The 20,122-nt window shown below is 38.1% G+C and overlaps 1 protein-coding gene across 2 annotated transcripts in view; it reads left to right on the top strand.

Annotated features, from left to right (window-relative positions):
- The window catches only part of frmd4a (FERM domain containing 4A), a 241,121-nt gene that overhangs the window by 61,861 nt on the left and 159,138 nt on the right, over positions 1–20,122 (top strand). The window lies entirely within an intron of this gene.

Below are 20,122 nucleotides of genomic sequence, written 5' to 3'. Positions count from 1 at the left end.
CCCTAAACTCACACAAAACTAATTTATTCAACTTACCGTATTTTTCCGGACTCTAAGTCGCAGTTTTTTTCATAGTTTGGCCGGGGGTGCGACTTATACTCAGGAGCGACTTATGTGTGAAATTATTAACACATTACCGTAAAATATCAAATAATATTATTCAGCTCATTCACGTAAGAGACTAGACGTATAAGATTTCATGGGATTTAGCGATTAGGAGTGACAGATTGTTTGGTAAACGTATAGCATGTTCTATATGTTATAGTTATTTGAATGACTCTTACCTTAATATGTTACGTTAACATACCAGGCACGTTCTCAGTTGGTTATTTATGCCTCATATAACGTACACTTATTCAGCCTGTTGTTCACTATTCTTTATTTATTTTAAGCTGCCTTTCAAATGTCTATTCTTGGTGTTTGGTTTTATCAAATAAATTTCCCCAAAAAAGTGCGACTTATATATGTTTTTTTCCTTCTTATTATGCATTTTTGGCCGGAGCGACCTATACTCCGAAAAATACGGTACTCTGACGCACTATTATTGCGATTAATTATTTGTTTTTTGTGTATTTTCTTTAAAACAGTGGATCTCCAACTATTTGTACCACCTCAGAAAATACTCGGCTCCCTAAGTATCACCATAATGACCAACATTGAAATACAGTAGCATAGTTAGCCTGAGTCGGGGGTCAGCAACCCGCGGCATCTTTCGCGCCACCTTAGTGGCTCCCTGGAGCTTTTCCAAAGATGTGTGAAAATGGAAAAAGATGAAAAAATATATATATTTTTTGTTTTACTATGGTTTCTGTAGGTGAACAAACATGACACAAACCTTCTTAATTGTTAGAAATCCCACTGTTTATATTATGTTTACATGTACTACTTCCTCAGAAAAATAATGTTTTTTGCCACTTCTTCTTTGTCTCATTTTGTCCACCAAACGTTTGATGCTGTGCGTGAATGCACAAAGGCGAGCTTTGTTGATGTTATTGACTTGTTGGAGGGCTAATCAAACATATTTGGTCAATGCATGACAGCAAGCTAATTGATGCTAACATGCTATTTAGGCTAGCTGTATGTACATATTGCATCATTATGCCTCGTTTGCAGGTATATTTGAGCTCATTTAATTCACTTTACTTATGTCCTCTGTGTATTTAATTTATATTTGCATGTCTCATGACATTATTTGTATGTAATATTGGCTGCATTTATGATAGTTGTTTGTGTGGCATGTTGTTCCAGACCACAGCAAATGTTACCCAGCTTGCAAAGATTGTAATAAATACATTAGAAAACTTGGACACACAAATCTATACCTTTGGCCATTCTGAGCCAGTCATTTCTAGGAGTTATCTTACCCTGTGAGAAGCCTTTAAAATATAACCTTTCTGTCAATAAAGATTTGTGTCAGCCTTTGATAGTAGGCTAATATAGCTAATAGAGACACTTACATCATGTGTTGTATTCATTATAACACTTATATAAGACTTTTAAAGTCATTTTGATAGTAGGCTAATGTAACTAATATAGACACATCATGTGTTGTCTTCATTAATACACTTATATAAGACTTTTAAATATATATATATAATGTAGTAACAGGAACATTCATAACAATATATAATATAATATGTACATTATTAACCCTATTTTGGTCATTTTAAGCATTGCAGGAACTTATTTTCTCACCATATCTATTTTCGTTTTCATAGCAACACACTTCCGACTGGAACAAGTGTGTGTTTGTTCCTACATCTGGAAACAAACGTGCGAGTGTGTTGTAATCATGGCAGACTTGGTAACGGACAACGGAGACGACTATTTTTGGACAAATGAGGATTGACAACTTATCTTTTTGAAGCTGAATATACGGAGGATGAACTGCTGCTTCTAGAAGTGAGCATGAAGAGAAGGTGAAACGTTGGAGCAGACGTAGGGTGAGGTCGGCATGACTTTGACAGTGTAAATGTGGAACTTGGAGCCAAGCTATTTCGACATAAATGGCGTGCTTACCCGAAAGTCAATTTGAAAAAAAATGTCCAAATGCCCATCGAGTGAGTCACTTTAATATTGATCATGATGCACGCAGCACGTCATCCGTGTTATCACAACTACAGTACATACACTGTCTTGCTAGCTGTTTACAAACAAAACATGAAATAATACTTTACAGATATTGCAATATGATTGTTCATGTTTTTCACTCAGTACAGATAGGTGTCCTATCGCATTGTGTCGTGCATTACAAACTCAAAAGCCATTGTTGACGTACCTTACCTCTTGCCGTAGCTAGCTCACGGCTAATGTGTTATTAAACTAGCAAAACAGTTCTTCAGTGTTCGCTCTTACAACAACAACAACAGCGTGGTTATTATATAAAGTATTTGTAGAAGTTGCCCTCCTATGGGTTCTCCTGATCCCAATAGACATTCACGAGAGCCCAGTAGTCTGGTTTAATAATGTCTTTTATTGTGCGCACACGTGCCAGGACAGCACACTGTTCTGCGACTTTTCAGTCTTTTTCTGCTCTCTGTCTTGCGGCCTCTCTCTCTCGCTCCAACTCCCAACAACTGTGTCTCGGCCGGCTGCTGCTAATAAGCATGGCAGGTGATTGGATGATCAGCCCCAGCTGGGTAATCCAATCACCTGCCAGCTGTGCTTCGAGGCCAGTCCCTACACACCCCGCTCCGCGGCAGGCCCGCAGGCCACGCCCCCCTCCACAGCATTGTTGGCGTTTTCTGCTGCATTCTTAAAGTGATTTAGAGGTAGAATTGATTACTCCCATTAGCTGCTTTACTAGCAACCTAGAACAAGACGATTTTTACAAGTTAGAATGTAAAATAAACCGAAAACTTCTGTATTATTGTTTCTTATAAGGATTGTGAACGATAGGCAAAATTACCCCAAAAAAGTGCAGGTCCCCTCTAACATTCTTCCGATGGTGGCAATTTAGTGTCGATATTAGCTATAATAGCCTACTATCAAAAAGAGTATTTTTTGAGATGGTGAGATAACTCCTGGAAATGACTGTCTCAGAATGGCCGAAGGTAGAGATGTGTGTGTCCAATGTAAAGGAAACAGCAGGCTGTCTTCTTTTAATGGATGTATTAATATCTTTACAAGCTGGGTAACGTTTGCTGTGGTCTGGAACAACATGGCACACAAACAACTATCAGAAATGCAGCCAATATTACATACAGATAATGTCATGAGACATGCAAATATAAATTAAATACACAGAGGACATAAGTAAAGGAAATTAAATGAGTTGAGTTGAGTTTGAGTTTATTTGGATCATGCAAGCATACAACATGATACATCACAATTTCCAGTTTCTCTTTCCAACATGTTCGAAAAGGAGTAGGAAGAAGCAGAGTTTATTTAATCCTACCCCTTTTCTTTTACATAACAGTTACTAAAACTTATGTTCACTTCCTGTTCTCAATTTATTCACAATATACTCCATAAGTAAGAACAATACAAATAAATAAATAAATAAATAATAATTGGTGATGTAAGTCATATTTCATATGATGAGATAAGTAAGATTATTTTGAGAATGAAAGAATGGATGGATGAAATACATTCAGAATAATTTGTTGAAAGGACTAGTTGGTACAATCCCTGGGGACTCTGCATGGCAGGCTTGCACCTGACCGCATACCTAAGTGAGGCTAGGTGACACTGCTGGGAGGCTTTTCCACCATTGGGACACATCTTCAGTTGTGTGCCCCAGTGTCACGGGGTGTTTCGGCCCGGCTTACCACAAGAAACCCTCTGCTGAGGAAGGGCCCACCCCAGGGTGATCAAATCCCTGGGTGTGTGTGTCCCATTAGGTGTTAGCCTTAGCAGCCCAGCTGGTGTCACTCCTCCTCAACCACAACCAATGGCTCGTCCTCTCTGCTGTGTTGGCCAGCTCTTTAATGGCCTGTCTGTGAGCCTGCCCCCTAACTCCAACCTCCCTAAGGAGCTTTGCTGTTGTGCTAGCTACAAAGCCCCTACAGCCCACCTCCACTGGGCGCACCCTTACCCTCCAGCCTCTGTCCTGTGCCTCAGCTGCAAGGTTGGAGTACCGCAGCTTCTTGCGTTCATACGCTTCTTCGATGGCATCCTCCCACGGAACTGTCAGTTCCATGATATAGACAATATGGCAGGTTTCAGACTATAGGACGAGGTCTGGACGCAGGGTGGTCGTTGCGATCGCCGGGGGGAAAATGAGCCTCTGATCTAAGTCGACTCGCATCTGCCAGTCCCTGGCTGCATTCAATGGGCTTAGATCAGGATTTGAAGGTCTTGTCTTCAGCTTTTCCCCCTCCCGAACAAACGCTGGTAGGTGTCGGCACACATCCTGGTTGTTGATGGGTTGGGCGTTGATGGATATCCTCCTGCACTCAAGTTTGTCAGCTAGACATCTGAGGACCTGGTTATGTCTCCACGTATATCTGCCTTGAGTGAGGCTGGTTCTACAGCCAACCATTATGTGCTTGAGTGTTGCTGGGGTTGTACACAGGGGACAGGATGGGTCCTTTCCAAACCATTGTTGCAGGTTTATGGGAGATGGTAGCGCATCATATGTTGCTCGAACAATGAAACTCAGCCTGTTGGATTCCATGCCCCAAAGTTCGCTCCACGTGAGTTTTTTCCTTTCAACACCCTCCCACCTTGTCCAGCGGCCCTGTTTGGCTTGTGTTGCGGCTTTGGAACGTCTGGCTGTTTCCTCCTGACGACGCACTTCCTCTACAACCATAGTTCGACGTTCGGTTGCAGATGCCTTTTGCCAGAGAGGAGTTACGGTTCCAAGGCCAAAGCCTCCTCTGCCTTGTTGGACGTGGCCCACTACGTCACGATGGAGCAAAGCTGATTTGGCCTGTAGCACAGCTGTGACTGGGGTCCACTTCCGCCCTGTAACGAGGCAAGGAGCGGCGGCTCTCACTACATGTTTATCATGGTTCTTCCTCTTTGTGCTTTGTAAACACTTTAAGTTAGAAGAGTTTCTTGAAGCTAAACATATTAGTACATTGTTTGATTGCTTTGCTTAATCCATTCCATCATTTAATTCCACAATAAATGAGCTCAAATATACCTACAAACAAGGCATAATGATGCAATATGTATATAGAGCTAGCCTAAATAGCATATTAGCCTCGATTAGCTTGCAGTCATGCACTGACCAAATATGCCTGATTAGCACTTCACACAAGTCAATAACATCAACAAAGATCACCTTTGTGCATTCACGCACAGCATAAAACGTTTGGTGGACAAAATGAGACAAAGAAGGAGTGGCATAAAACACGTCTGTCTGTGGCAGCGTTGAAGAAAATTGTAAACAAACTACGGTGAGTTCAAGGACCGCTGAAAGTAGTAGGACAAAACAGCGCTCGCCAAATACTCTAACCAGTGATGGTGGCAATTTCTATTTCCTTCATTTCCAGTGGCCAACCAGCAGCATCTGGTTCACAGTACAGTGTCCTTGCTACTATTACCAAATAGCCGTTACTGTTATTGTTCTGATTAAGTCTTCGCCCCAGGTGCTCGGTTTGGTCTTGCAACAGAATTGAATCCCTGTGATCTCATCAAGCCTGCAGGACCTTAGACAGGCACGCTGTGGTCAGTCCAATTATCTGGACAAAGAAAGAGGGAAACTGGAGCTGGAGGCTGGGCGTCCCCTGCAGGCCCCTCTTGCATGTCTCCCTGCTCGCCTTGAAAGGGAACCCCCTTCCCTCCCCAAAGCAGCGCGGGGAGGAAGAATGTTTTTGAGACGGGAGAGGACGGGTTGGGGGTGGGACTCCCGCACTCCCGCCCTTTCATCACTCCCGGCTGTGATTTCTTTTTTTTTTCCTCATCCAGAATCAGACCTGTAGCTGGGAGGCACAGCTGTGTGTGCGTTCAAAGTGATTCTGGATGAGATCAAACAATGAGGAGATGATCGGCTCTTGGCTGCGAGTAGAAGGTGACGCCAGTCAACCGTTAATAATGTTTTTTTTTCCCCCTCTATGGAGACAGTATGCTAGCAGGGTAGCGATGCTGATAGTGGACTCCTCTGTCCTTGGCAAACGTTGTCAGTGGGAGGGGAGGCGGTGTGACATGTGGGTGTTTGTGCGTTCACTTTCTGCCACTTTCATGCTGAGCTCGGAAAGATGACTTCATCGTCTCCGCCTCCTTTTTTTTCAGAAATGTCTTCTGGCTTCCAAGGAGCGCTGTTGGACCGTAGCAGCTAACCTCCATGGTGGCAAATAAACGACATACTAATAATAATTAATTTTATTTATTACATACAAGTAGTGTTATCACTGGAGGACAAGGAATAGTAAACATGCTACATAACACACCGTAGGAGGATATGCAAACCGCTAATATTGGAGGTGGGCGGATCGATACAAATATCGACAGTAACGATACTATGTATAGTTTTACTATCAGATCGTTTTTTATTTTTATTTTGCCTATTGTTCACAATTTTTTTTTTTTTAGGATTTTAAAGATGATAAAATAATTCTTAAAAGATGCGGCGAACGGGAGTCCCTTATGTTGCCTTGAAATCCCTCTAAAACAACTTAAAAACCCTCCAACTATTTATATACACACTGCAAGTATATATATATACATATATATATATATATATATATGTATATATGTATATGTATAAAATGTAGTAACAGACACCTTCATAACAATATGTAATATGTACAATATATACACTGAAAGTGTATATATAAAGTAGTAACAGACACCTTCATAACAATATGTCATATATTTCATATACACACTGCAAGTATATATGTATAATGTACTAACAGACACCTTCATAACAATATGTACAATATACACACTGCAAGTATTTGTATAATGTAGTAACAGACACCTTCATAACAATATGTAATATGTACAATATACACACTGCAAGTATTTATATAATGTAGTAACAGACACCTTCATTCCAATATGTAATATGTACAATATACACACTGCAAGTATTTATATATAATGTAGTAACAGACACCTTCATAACAATATGTAATATGTTTTATATACATACTGCAACTATATATATAATGTAGTGACAGACACCTTCATAACAATATGTAATATGTACAATATACACACTGCAAATATATATATATACATACATGTATATATATATATATATATATATATATATATATATATATATATATATATATATATATGTGTATAAAATGTAGTAACAGACACCTTCGTAACAATATGTAATATGTACAATATATACACTGAAAGTGTATATATAAAGTAGTAACAGACACCTTCATAACAATATGTCATATGTTTCATATACACACTGCAAGTATATATGTATAATGTACTAACAGACACCTTCATAACAATATGTACAATATACACACTGCAAGTATTTGTATAATGTAGTAACAGACACCTTCATAACAATATGTAATATGTACAATATACACACTGCAAGTATTTATATAATGTAGTAACAGACACCTTCATTACAATATGTAATATGTACAATATACACACTGCAAGTATTTATATATAATGTAGTAACAGACACCTTCATAACAATATGTAATATGTTTTATATACATACTGCAACTATATATATAATGTAGTGACAGACACCTTCATAACAATATGTAATATATACAATATACACACTGCAAATATATATATAATGTAGTAACAGACACCTTCAGAACAATATGTAATATGTACAATATAGACACTCTATGTATATATATAATGTAGTAACAGACACCTTCATAACAATATGTAATATGTACAATATACACACTGCAAGTATATATATAATGTAGTAACAGACACCTTCATAACAATATGTAATACATACAATATACACACTGCAAGTATTTATATAATGTGGTATACTGCAAATATATATATAATGTAACTTACATTATATATATATTTGCAGTGTGTATATAGTACATATTACATATTGTTATGAAGGTGTCTGTCACTACATTATATATATAGTTGCAGTGTGTATATTGTACATATTACATATTGTTATGAAGGTGTCTGTCACTACATTATATATATAGTTGCAGTGTGTATATTGTACATATTACATATTGTTATGAAGGTGTCTGTCACTACATTATATATATAGTTGCCGTGTGTATATTGTACATATTACATATTGTTATGAAGGTGTCTGTTACTACATTATATAAATACTTGCAGTGTGTATATTGTATGTATTACATATTGTTATGAAGGTGTCTGTTACTACATTATATATATATTTGCAGAGTGTATATTGTACATATTACATATTGTTCTGAAGGTGTCTGTTACATTATGTAACAGACACCTATTGAAAAATCGTTTTTCAATATCTTACTATCAAATGTAACCACTTTCCACCTTAATATTGAGTTACATAAACAAGTTAAACGGTTTACTTACAAGGCTTGTAAGAGCTAACACAACTTGTCTACTTCTCAATTGTCTCATGAACTGAACAGACGTCGTCAACCCGGAAGTGCCCAAACAAATGAAGCGTAGTATTTTCATATCGCCACAAGGTGTCAGTAAGAGTCTACAATCAAATAGGCATAACATTGCCCATTTGGGATTCGTTCCCAGGGATTCGAATAAAGAACCAACTCTTTTTCTTTACTATAGTGGCCTCGATAACAGGAACCGGTTCTCAAAAAGGGATTTGAGTCCATGGAATCGGTTCTTTTCTTATCGAACAACCGGGAGAATCGGTTTCGAACATCATCCCTAATGGTGTGTATACAAATTATTGTATTTTGGAATTACTCAATGCAAAAAAAAAAAAAGACATAAAATATATTGAAGCATTCTGCATCATGGCTGATTCATTCCAGCAACATATTGTGGAAGTCGCTTCCTAGCGGGTTCCGCTGATCACACACGTTCACAGGAGTCTGGCGTTCAGAGTTGAACAAGGTTTTATTCACTATCAATGTTTACGCTATTCGACTTTTCAGTCCGTGTCCTTCCTCTACAAACTCTCCAAGCCCTTCCTTTTTCCTGCTGTTCCCGACCGCTACTGTTAAAGACAACAGGTGATTAGACAACTCGTAACACCTGGGAAATCTAATCACCTGTTCAGCTGTGTCTCGCCGTTGGCACTGCCAAGCCCCCGTCTGATGGGGCTCTGTCCTCAGCACCATGGACAGAGGCGGTGACCTCCGCTCCTGCAGGCAGCGCTGGCCACACCTCCCTCCACCCATATAGTTTGCTGTGAATTATAAACAGAGATGGCCTTGTTTTACACAAGAAAACATTGTAAAATGCTACCTGTTGTTAGTGTTTCTTAGGTCATTGTTTTGTGGGTGAAAAAGTGTGTTTGTTGCCTGTCAACCTTTGTTAGTGTTCTGGAAGAATGAGTTGATTTGAGACATGTATGAAGCGATTTGGTAGTTTTAGTGCATTTTGAAAGTGAAATGAACTGATGTGACGAGCTGAAAGTTGGTTTGGAGAACTGTGTGAAGAGTTTTGGAAAAAGTGACCTAAGTATTGGGAAATATGTCCTAGCGACTGTAAAAAAACTGTAACGTGCATACAAAAGTAAACATTGCAAAGGCAGCAATATATAGCAGCTAAAGAAGGACTTCCCTATTCATTCCCGAAAAAACCCGCCGGGTAAACAGCCGATTCTACGACTTCCGGTGCTGACGTAAGACAACCCGAGTTCCATATGTGACCATAGAATGGACAAATACACTACGGTACTAAGACTATAGTGGCCATTAACAGTTAGCTCCTACAGCTGGGTTGCCCAAAGTGCGGCACAGTGGCCATCTGTGGTCCGTGACTCGTTTGTCATCGGCCTTAAGCACGTTACAAAAAACTAAAAAGAGAGATCTCATTTGCACCCCCGGTGGTGAAATCTATCAAAATGAGGCTGGTCCCAAAAAGGAGGGATTTTTCAAATTGACTGTGTGTCGGTTTTAAAAGTGCTCACCCTTTGGTCAACATATGAAATAACAAGTGTGTGTAAAGATTTGAAGTGCACCCCTCTGGCCAACATATGTAATAACGTGTGTGTAAGAAATTTAAATGTGTCCCCTTTGGCCAAAATGTATTTAAAAAAGTAAATAAATATGTAGTTAGAGACATAATGTAATAACGTGAAGTAGATAATGAAGATTAAAAACCAATAAAAAACAAAACATTTAAAAAAAAAAGTACTACAAGCAGTCTATTTCGCACAATATTTCGACTTTTTTCCAATAAAATTGGGAACAATTTCTGATATTATTTCTGTTTCTGTAATATTGCTATATTTTCTCGTAAAAATCATTACTTTTTAATGAAAAAATTATTACTTTTTAATGAAAAAATTGTTACTTTTTAATGAAAAAATTATTACTTTTTAATGCAAAATGGTGACATTTGTCATATAAAATTCGGACTTTTATCACAATATTGCCAATTTTTTTGTTGTTCCTGTAAAATGGTGACATTTTTTGAGTAATATTATGACTTTTGTCATAATTTTGCCAAGTAAAATTCAGATTATTATTATAATATTGCCAAAATGTTTCTTTCTTTCTTTCTTTCTTTTAGTTTATTTCGAACATGAACACATTTACATCATAATACATCACACAATTTCATATCATTTCATTTACATCATGCCCGAAAAGGAGTAGGAAGAAGCAAAGCTTATTTAATCCTACCCCTTTCCCACTTCAAAGCATTTACAATTATATAAAATCATTTACTTACTTTTTTATATAATAAAATAACATCTATGAATTAGTATATACAACAGTTTGTAATATGTAATTAATTAATTCAGTCATTATTAACATACTGAGATGAAGAATATTTTCAATAAGGTTGGAAGTTTTTCTCATAATTCTTCTTCTTTGTACTTTGTAAGCACTATTAATTTAAACAACCTCTTAAACTGGATCATGTCAGTACAATTTTTAACTTCTTTACTTAATCCATTCCATAATTTAATTCCACATACTGTTATGCTAAAAGTTTTAAGTGTTGTACGTGCATATAAATGTTTTAAATTATTTTTTCCTCTAAGGTTATATTTCTCCTCTTTAGTTGAGAAGAAATGTTGTACATTCTTTGGTAGCAGGTTATAGATTGCTTTGTACATCATTTTAGCTGTTTGCAATTTTACCAAATCACCAAACTTTAATATTTTTGACTTAATAAATAAAGGGTTTGTATGTTCTCTATATCCAACATTATGTATTATTCTAACTGATCTTTTTTGTTAAAGTTTTATTATAAAATTGTGACTTTTGTCGAGTAAAATTATGTCTCTTTTCATAAAATTAACAAAATGTAAGCTTTTTTTTGTAAAATTGCAACTGTTATTGAGTAAAATTCCAACTTGTATCGTAATATTGCACAAATGTTCAGTTTTTCTTGTCCAATTTTGACTTGTGTTGAGTAAAATGACGACTTTTATTATAATACTGCCAAAATTCGAAGTGTTTCTTGTGAAATTGCGACCTTTTTCTTGTAAAATTCCAACTCATTTTTCACAACAAGCTATTTTATATTTGCATAGTATGTATATATTATTAATGTTGTAAATACACATGTTTATATATCTAGAAAGGGTGGTCCTAAAGAGGTAGACATTATTCGGAGGTCTCAAGAAGGTTAGAAATACAATAACGTGTATGTGTGTGTGTATGTGTGTGTGTGTGTGTGTGTGTGAACCATGTCATGCAAAAGTGAGCAGCGGGAGATTAAACACTTTGCAAAATGTTCAAAACTCTCTTGAAGCGTTTTGGGTTTTTTAGGCCCAGCTAGTGGCGGAGTGTGTGTGTTTCAAAAAAAGAGAGGGAGAGTGTTTCTGTTCCCTTCTTGTTTTCCTGTGGGCGTACTGCAGTAACATGCTAATCCTCATTAATATTTATCTCCCAGGCAAAGTGGAAGGAATAATTAGCTTGAGAGCATGCTACTTTTTGTTGAGTGTTCCCTGCACATCAGCACTGGTGAACTAGGTCACATTCTTCATCATTCAAAGGTTTGTTTTTCTCTTTGAACACACTTTGTGATTCTTCATATTCCGTGCACATATACTGTATGTATCACACGCTCCCACTCCTGTTGTGATATTGATTTTCTGCTCGCACCTCGAACGCAATCACATCCAATAAGTTCAGTGTCAGTTTATTTGGAGCATGCATACGACACAATGTAATGCAACACATATTTCCAGTTGTTTCATCACAGCACGTCCGAGAAGGAGTAGGAAGACGCAGAGCTTATTTAATCCTACCCCTTTTCATACCATAGCAGTTTTATCCCATTTGCTTGTTCTCGGTAACAGAACAGTGAATAAATGAATAATATACCGTAGTAAGTACACAAATATTAAATACATAAATAATCATTATGTCAATAAAAACAGTTCAAGATGTTCATCATAATTGTTCTTCTTTGTACTTTGTGAACACTTGTAGTGTGCACAGTCTTTGAAACTGAATCATATTAGTACATTGTTTGATTTCTTTACTTAATCCATTCCATATTTTAATTTCACATACTGATATGCTTAATGTTTTAAAAGGGTTGTACGAGCGTACAAATGTTTTAAATTACATTTTCCTCTAAGATTATATTTCTCCTCTTTTGTTAAGTAATAATTGTTGCACATTCTTGGCTAGCAGGTTATAGTTTGATTTGTGTATCATTTTAGTTGTTTGCAAATGCACCAAATCCATCCATTTTCCTCCGCTTATCCGAGGTGGGGTCGCGGGGGCAGCAGCCTAAGCTGAGAAGCCCAGACTTTCCTCTCCCCAGCCACTTCGTCCAGCTCTTCCCGGGGGATCCCGAGACGTTCCCAGGCCAGCCGGGAGACATAGTCTTCCCAATGTGTCCTGGGTCTTCCCCGTGGCCTCCTACCGGGCGGACGTGCCCTTAACACCTCCCTAGGGAGGCGTTCAGGTGGCATCCTGACCAGATGCCCGAACCACGTCATCTGGCTCCTCTCCATGTGGAGGAGCAGCGGCTTTACTTTGAGCTCCTCCCGGATGGCAGAGCTTCTCACCCTATCTCTAAGGGAGAGCCCCGCCACCTGGCGGAGGAAACTCATTTTGGCCGCTTGTACCCGTGATCTTGTCCTTTCGGTCAGAACCCAAAGCTCATGACCATAGGTGAGGATGGGAACGTAGATCGACCGGTAAATTGAGAGCTTTGCCTTCCGGCTCAGCTCCTTCTTCACCACAACGGATCGATACAGCGTCCGCATTACTGATCCACCTGTCAATCTCACCATCCACTCTTCCCTCACTCGTGAACAAGACTCCGAGGTACTTGAACTCCTCCACTTGGGGCAAGATCTCCTCCCCAACTTGGAGATGCACCAAATGTTTGAATTTCAATATTTGTGATTCAATAAATAAAGGGTTAGAATGTTCTCTATATCCAACATTATGTATTATTCTAACTGATCTTTTTTTGGAACACATGTGCACATTTGTTATTTCCCATATTCCTGCACAATAACTCAGATATGGTAACAGACCTGCTCAGTGGCCTTGTGGCTAGAGTGAGACTGGAAGGTCGTGAGTTCAAACCCCGGCCGAGTCATACCAAAGACTATGAAAATGGGAGCCATTACCTCCCTGCTTGGCACTCAGCATCAAGGGTTGGAATTGGGGGTTAAATCACCAAAATGATTCCCGAGCGTGGCCACCGCTGCTGCTCACTGCTCCCCCTCACCTCCCAGGGGGTGAACATAGGGATGGGTCAAATGCAGCGGATCACCACACCTAGTGTGTGTGTGTTGGGACTTTAACTTTAACTAGCGAGTTGTAGAGAATATGGAGTGATTTTTGGTCCAGAACATGTTTCGCTTTATTCATTATTGACGTGTTTTTTGCTACTTTTTGTGGTATATTTTTTTACATGAAGTTTCCAGTTCATTTTCTCATCTATTATTACACCCGAAAAAGGTGTTATCTTTTACCCTTTAGAGCAGTGGTTCTTAACCTGGGTTCGATCGAACCCTAGGGGTTCGGTGAGTCGGCCTCAGGGTTTCGGCAGAGCCTAACCATTCTGAGCCTTATCTTATTTAGTTTTTATTTTATATATGTTGACCACATGAACCCTGGCAGTGGACCCTGTTCAGGGTTTCCCACACATTCATTGATTTGTGGCGGCCCGCCACGAAAGAATTACGTCTGCCACAAATATAAAAAATAAAAAATAAAAAAAATAAAATAAAATTATTTTATTTTTATTTTATTTTTTTTGTCCTCTCCAGCTTCTCAGGCAAATCATATAGTTGATGTAGATGCCCATATCGGCTGTTCAGATTTACTTTACAAAAGAGAAGTGTAGGATACTTCTCTTGTTGCCTTATTTGTATTTGACTTTATTAAATGTATTTATATTAGAAACACAACATGTGTATATAACAAAGGGTGCAAAGTCTGCAGGCAGTAGGAAACACATGGTTAAGTGTAGGGAGTAAAACTGATGGCAGTCTAAAGTTCAAGATTTTTGGAGCTCTTTGTTCAGTGGAACAGATGTTTGATGAAGCTCTGTGTCTATCTACCACCACTACTGTTTTCTGTTTATTTGTTACTGACTGTGGCAGGACACCTCTGCCTCTGTTTCACTTTATGTTGCTGGTAAATAATATGGTTGTAGTAGTAGGCTAAAGTTAAATTATTTAGTATGCACTAATTAAAGGGGCAGAGCTTGGAGACATTTTAGCTTTTATATTGTATAAGATATATTTTTTGTAAGAACCACAATTAATAAATATATTTCAGTGAATAACTTATTGTTCAAATCTGTATATAAATATGTACATAAAGTGTTGTAATTATATTGTAAAATGGATGGATGGATGGATGGACGTTTAAAACAAAACTGTTATTATTAATCAGTAAGTTTACATTTTTTTAGCCTTTTTAGAGAAAATCTGATCATTGTAGTAAATTATGCAAATTACTCGATGATGTCATGATGACCACGCCCATAGCCACGCCCTCACCGCCACAGGTATCTTGGCAGTTTATTGTTATGCTTAGTTATTTCTATTTTTGGGCAGAATTATTATAGTGTTCCCAATGTTAAAATGATAAAGCCATTGTTTACAAATGTGGTAAATAAATAACCAAAAAATACATTTTGTTTTTTTCTTATTGTACCGAAAATGAACCGAACCGTGACCTCTAAACCGAGGTACGTACCGAACCGAAATGTTTGTGTGCCGTTACACCCTTACAACCTGCTAAAAAAAAAAAAAGTATCTCGTAAATTAGAGATTAGATGCGCAGCCGTAGTGTTTGCACAACTTTCGTCGTACACACGACAGCGTTTGTGAATTGGTAGCGTCGGTGACCCACTTCCCTGCACTGCTCCGCCTCTACGTGACTTGCAGCATGGCTGAGTGAAGATGAGAGAGCAGGAGAGATGCACCTCATAGAAGGCAGAGATGAGATGGAGAGGGAGCAAATACACATATGGGGGCTTTGAGAAAGTCGGGAAAGAAGTCCTAGTTGTCGGGACAGAAAGTGGATAGATGTGCGTGTAGTTGTGATGAGTTGTTCCTCCAATCAAAACATCCATTATTTACATGGGAATGTCACTTTGACATTGCACCTGTAATGTGGGATGACCTGCTAAATGTGCACCCTTCATGCTGATTGGTGGTTTTAAAATGTCAACCATTACATACTATATTTTGGACATAAATATACTGAACTAGAAGAGGCAATTCCTGAAGGAATTGCGTGTGAATGCTCCAGTGCTGAAGTTGAAGTGAAATGCTGACAGAATGTAGTATGAATGTAAGAATAGTTTGAATGTTGTAATAGGGCTGGGCGATATATCGATATACTTGATATATCGCGGGTTTGTCTCTGTGCGATATAGAAAATGACTATATCGTGATATTGGAGTATACGTTCTCACACAGTTGCTTTTAGCTGCAGGCTATTCTCACTCTTTCTAGTCTCTGCTTCTCACAGAGACGTAAAACCAGCGCACCTTCTTACATACATATACGCCCTTGCGGAGCTGAGAGGTAGGAGCATGGGTAACGTTAGCTGTGGTGCGAGTGGTAATACGAGAGAAAGAAGGTGCGAATCTGGTAACAAATGAAGGAAGAATTAATTCCCAAGAAAAACAACACGGGGTCCGTCGTCTGGCGGTGGTTTGGCTTCAAGCGGGAAGATGTAATTTGTCAAGTGTGGAGCAAAAGCGTTGCTACAAAAAGTAGCATTACTGCTAATATGTAGCATCATTTGAAAAGTCACCTGCTAGAGAATGAAGAGTGCTTACTCCGCATGTCAACATCTCCGTTCGGTGCCACAACAACAAAATGCAGAGGCAACCATTTCCACATCAACACTGTTAGAAAAAATAGTCCACGACATAAGGAGATAACGTCCGCCGGAACCTACCACATAGCCAAGGATATACACTATTTGATTTCTTATTATGCAGCTCATTTTTATTTGACAGTTATTGAAATGTCTTGTGTGACATCATGCACAAAAGTGCACTTTATTTGTTTTAAACTATTGTAGTGGCGTTCCGTACAAAAAGTGCACTTTAATCTAGTGTTGTTTTGATATGTCATCTTAGTGACATCATGCACAAAAGTGCACTCATAACTTGTTTTAAAATGTCTCTGACAATCTTGCACTTTCTGTTTTGAGATGACATGAATGTTTGTGCCACTGCTTAATAACTGTTTAATAAATACACTTTTGCTAAATTGACTTAGTTGTGATTTCCCTTTCTGCATGAAAATTTAAAATGAGCATATATTAATGCAGTATGAAAAAGAATGTTTTAATGTAGACACACAGAATCATCATACTGCTGTGATTATATGCATCAAGTGTTCATTCAAGGCTAAGGCAAAATATCGCGATATACAGTCGTGCTCATAAGTTTACATACCCTGGGAGAATTTATGATTTCTTGGCCATTCTTCAGAGAATATGAATGATAACACGAAAACCTTTCTTCCACTCATGCTTAATGGTTGTGTGAAGCTATTAATTGGCAAACAACTGTGTTTACTCTTTTTAAATCAAAATGACAAAAGAAAGTACCCAAATGACCCTTATCAAAAGTTTACATACCCCAGTGACTTTGATCAGATAACATGCACAAAAGTTGACACAAACAGGTTTGAATGGCTAATCAAGGTTCCAATCCTCACCTGTGACATGTTTGTTTGTAATTAATGTGTGTGTATAAAAGGTCAGTGAGTTTCTGGGCATCTGACAGACCATTGCGTCTTTCATCCAGTGCTGCACAGATGGTTCTGGATTCTGAGTCATGGGGAAGGCAAAAGAATTGTCAAAGGATCTGCGAGAAAAAGTTATTGAACTGCATAAAACAGGAAAGGGGTATAAAAAGATATCCAAGGAATTGAGAATGCCAATCAGCAGTGTTCAAACACTGATTAAGAAGTGGAAAATGAGGGATTCAGGTAGACCAGCAAAGATTTCAGCCACAACTGCCAGGAAAATTGTTCGAGATGCAGAGAAAAATCCACAAATAACTTCAGCTGAAATACAGGACTCGCTGAAAAATTGTGGTGTGGCTGTTTCAAGATACACAAAAACCTTAGGCAGTTGAAGAAAAATGGGCTGCATGGTCGAGTCGCCAAAAGAAAGCCATTTCTGCGCAAATGTCACAAAGTATCCCGCTTACATTACGCCAAACAGCACAGAGACAAGCCTCAAAACTTCTGGAACAAAGTAATTTGGAGTGATGAGACCAAAATTGAACTTTTTGGCCACTCGACCATGCAGCACATTTTTCTTCAAGTGCCTCCTTATTGTGCATCTTGAAACAGCCACACCACAATTTTTCAGAAAGTCCTGTATTTCAGCTGAAGTTATTTGTGGATTTTTCTTTGCATCTCGAACAATTTTCCTGGCATTTGTGGCTGAAATCTTTGCTGGTCTACCTGAATCCCTCATTTTCCACTTCTTAATCAGCGTTTGGACACTGCTGATTGGCATTCTCAATTCCTTGGATATCTTTGTATACCCCTTTCCTGTTTTATGCAGTTCAATCACCTTTTCTCGCAGATCCTTTGACAATTATTTTGCCTTCCCCATGCCTCAGAATCCTGAAACATCTGTGCAACACTGGATGAAAGATGCTATGGTCTGTCAGAAGCCCAGAAACTCACTGACCTTTTATACACACACATTAATTACAAACAAACAGGTCACATGTGAGGATTGGAACCTTGATTATCCATTCAAACCTGTTTGTGTCAACTTTTGTGCATGTTATCAGATCAAAGTCACTGGGGTATGTAAACTTTTGAACAGGGTCATTTGGGTACTTTCTTTTGTCATTTTGATTTGAAAAGAGTAAACACAGTTGTTTGCCAATAAATAGCTTCACACAACCATTAAGCATGAGTGGAAGAAAGGTTTTTGTGTTATCATTCATATTCTCTGAAGAATGGCCAAGAAATCATAAATTCTCCCAGGGTATGTAAACTTATGAGCACAACTGTATATCGTGTTTCGTGACATGGCCTAAAAATATGGAGATATTAAAAAAAGGCCATATCGCCCAGCCCTGTGTTGGATTGGTTTGAATGTTGAAGAGCTGACGCTGAACTGTAATGGTAATGGAACGTGGGATGAATGTAGAAATGGTTTTAATGTTGAGATCGTTTAAACGCTTCAATGGTTCGAATGTTGGAATGGTTTGAATGTTGAAGAGTTAGAATTTCCAGGAAAAACGGAATTTGTTTTGGAACTTTTATCCTGCACTACAACGAGCTAATGCCACGAAATTTTGTTCTTATCTGTACTGTAAAGTTCAAATTTGAATGAAAATAAAAGGAAGTCTAAGTCTCTTAAGTCAAAGTCTAACTTGGGAAAGTGTTAGTTTGAATGTCCAGGATGAGTGGAATGTGTTAAATTTGGAATGGTTTGAATAGGTGGGAAAATGTGGGAATTGTGCAACTTGGAAAAATGTCCCATTCATTTCAATGGGAACTTCCTGAACATTTGGGAATTTTGGGAAAAGCAGGATTTTTAAATAAATGATTAGAAGCATGAATGTCCTGAATGAGGTGAATTGGTTGGTGTTGGAATTGTTATTTCGGAAATCAAGAAATGTTGAAGTAGTAAATGGTATTATGGAATTTCGGGCATAGCGGGAATTTTTTGGAAAATGCTAAAATATATGAATGTTGTGAATGAGTTGGTGTTGGAATTTTTAAAATCGGTCGAGAAATGTTGAAGTATTAACATTTTTGATTGAGAAATGGTATTACGGATTTCCTGGAATTTTGGGAAAACCGTGAATAACATCTTCGTTTTTTGTCCTGATTAAGAGGAATGTTTTGATGATGGAACGGTTGAAGTGGGTTGAAAAATGTGGAAGAAGTAGTCGCCAAAAAAAAGGGTGAAAATAGGACTTTGGAAAACCAGGAATTCTGGAAAGTCCTGGAATATTTTTTGAACTTGGAAAAAGGGAAGTTTGAATTTTCTGGAAGGTGGAATGTGTTGAAGGTGGAATGGTTTGAATCGATTGAAAAATTTGGAAATGGTGGAAATTTGAAAAATGGCCAATTCATTTTCAATGGGAAAAATGTCCCGGAAAAACCTGGAATTCTGGGAAATTTAGGGAATTTGTCAAGGGAAAGCCCGCGATTCCCGAATAGGCTGAACAGTTTGAAGTTGGAACGCTTTGAATCGGATGAAAAATGTGGAAGGTAGAGCGTGCCAAAATCTGGAAAATAATAATAATAATAATAAAAACCCCATGTGTGAATGCTGTGGAGCATTCACACAATAACATTAAAGCATAAATAATAAATATTTACGTCACTATTTGTTTTCGAGCTGTTTTCAATTCTCTTTTTGCTGCTCTACGTGCCTCTAATTGGGGAGGGAAAAAAAATGAAATTGAATTATTCAAGTGGAACTGCTGAGGTTGCATTCACAAAACCTTTAACTTTACAGAAATTGGTCAAATAACATATTTATCATTTTTAATTTTTGAAGTGTAAGAATGAGTTAACCACTGGCGTGTTTAAGTCTGAAAAGTAGGGCTGTTCCCATCAGATCGAGTTTTTGCTGCCAATTCCGATACCGAACATCCCAGAATGAGATCGGCCGATACCAAC

This window comes from Entelurus aequoreus, linkage group LG24, assembly GCF_033978785.1.
Source record: "Entelurus aequoreus isolate RoL-2023_Sb linkage group LG24, RoL_Eaeq_v1.1, whole genome shotgun sequence".
In the NCBI taxonomy this organism is placed as follows: Eukaryota; Metazoa; Chordata; class Actinopteri; order Syngnathiformes; family Syngnathidae; genus Entelurus; species Entelurus aequoreus.
The sequence above is the reverse complement of the archived record's forward strand: the minus strand, read 5'-3'. Positions and strand labels throughout refer to the sequence as shown.